The sequence below is a fragment of the Electrona antarctica genome (genome assembly GCF_951216825.1).
Source record: "Electrona antarctica genome assembly, chromosome: 3".
NCBI classification, from domain to species: Eukaryota; Metazoa; Chordata; class Actinopteri; order Myctophiformes; family Myctophidae; genus Electrona; species Electrona antarctica.
Genome location: NC_136808.1, coordinates 49,200,658 through 49,202,616, shown reverse-complemented (window position 1 = coordinate 49,202,616; position 1,959 = coordinate 49,200,658).

Here is a 1,959-nt window from a genome sequence, read left to right as displayed (position 1 = left end):
CTAGATCAGATGCAGATTTAATATGATGAACGTCTGTTTTGTCGCTATAGCTTAAATGCTAGTAGCAACAGCGCTCATGCTAGCAAGCTAAGGCGATGTCCAACCTTTCTACAGAAACGTTAATATTCCAATCGCGATGCACCGTAAAGTCAGAAATGATAAACAGCAGCTAATGGATCTGCGCATACAGTAACAGTGCGGGTGGGGCCCTAGCAACGAGGCCCTAGCAACCTAGCAACCACGTTTAGCAACCTAGCAACCAGGCCTAGCAACCTAGCAACCAGGCCTAGCAACCTAGCAACCAGGCCTAGCAACCGGAGTGATTCCAAATATGGAAAATGGCAAGGCTTTCTTATATCGATATAAAACGCCTTAGAACGAGTATACTCGTCATGAGCACCAAGCGTATTTATTTGATAGAACGCGTATACTTGTTGACTCTAAATCATCAAATGTGCTTGGCCCAAAGGTTCCTAAACTAATTAAGGTTGTTGTAGTTTAACCAGTGGTTTTCAACCATTTCCTTGAGGTATTTCCAGGTGGTCCCCACTCCCCATGCAGCTAAATGATGCAGTGTTGGTAACCAAATGGACCCATATTAGAACTGTAACTCTAGATAGCGTAAAATGAAACAAATGTAGATGATATTTTGACCGTTTACCTATCTCTCCTATGGTACCTTCATCAATACAGCATGGAGTTGTGGACAATGAATGTAATCCCTTGTTTGAGCCGAATCTGAGTTGCACGTGGTTTGTTGAGCTCCCTCTGGTGTTATGCGTGTGGACTTTGTATTAGACAGGTACATGATACCCATGTACCTGTACCTGCTTGGTGGTGTAGCGAATCTTGTGGACCAGACAGATTGTAAGATGCTGTACTCTGTCGTCAACCCTAAGCCATTCCAGCCTGTCAAAGTGGGCAGGGGTGAGGTGGGTTCGGGGAGTGAGGCTAAATAGTAGCCTGACCAGTTTGTTTTGGGAAGTCTATACGGAGCCCTGTTTTAAGGGCACGCACGCACGCACGCACGCACGCACGCACGCACGCACGCACGCACGCACGCACGCAAGCACGTACGCACGCGCTATTTTAGAGAGCTACTAACAGTGGAGCGTACTGTACGTTGGTTCGATCAGTTTCCATAAAATAACTGAGGGGAATTAAGGGGAAATGTGTATTAGATTTAGTTCTGGAGATATAAGGTGGGGAAACGTGTTAAGTATAGACGAAGTGCCGGTGTTCCCAGCAGACCGGCTGCTGACTTATGGCTGTTTAGGGAGCAAATGGGACAGAATTAAGGCTCATTATTGATCAGGGGCATAATTTATAGACATAACTCCAACTCCACACAGCATGGAGGATGGGCGGCACAGAGGAGTGAAACAAAGAGGAATAAAACAGGCTACAAATTGTATAGTTACTCTCTCTCAGGCTACACATTGTAGGGGCATACAGTATCACATTCCGTGATTTTGGAATGTTAATTTTTGGAGACGGGTATATCTTGATTCTCGGGGTTACCAGAATGCCAAAAAAACATGTCTCCAATTTTTTATGTCGGGGTTAGCATGTTTAATTAGCATAATTAGCTAATTAATTGCCAAAAAAAGAAAATGGCAATAACTTTGCTTCTAGGTAACTTATAAAGGTGAGTCTAAGTCCATGTTTGTGATGTCCAGAAATGCATCTGTTACCATTGTGAAGTCATACAACCTTTCCTAATTAGCATACATTATGCAAAAATGAGGTGAAAATCAGCAAATTGCTGCAGTTTTTACTTTTAGAGAACTTTGAAAGCTTCTCACAGACTCTAAGTGTATGTTTACAAGTCCAGGAATTATTATAATCCTATAAATAAATAATGCAACCTTATATGTAATAATTACATAAACGGTTCTTATTACATAGACATGTAATAAGCACCGAAACCAGAGATAGCTATATGTCTTTGCTTTAATT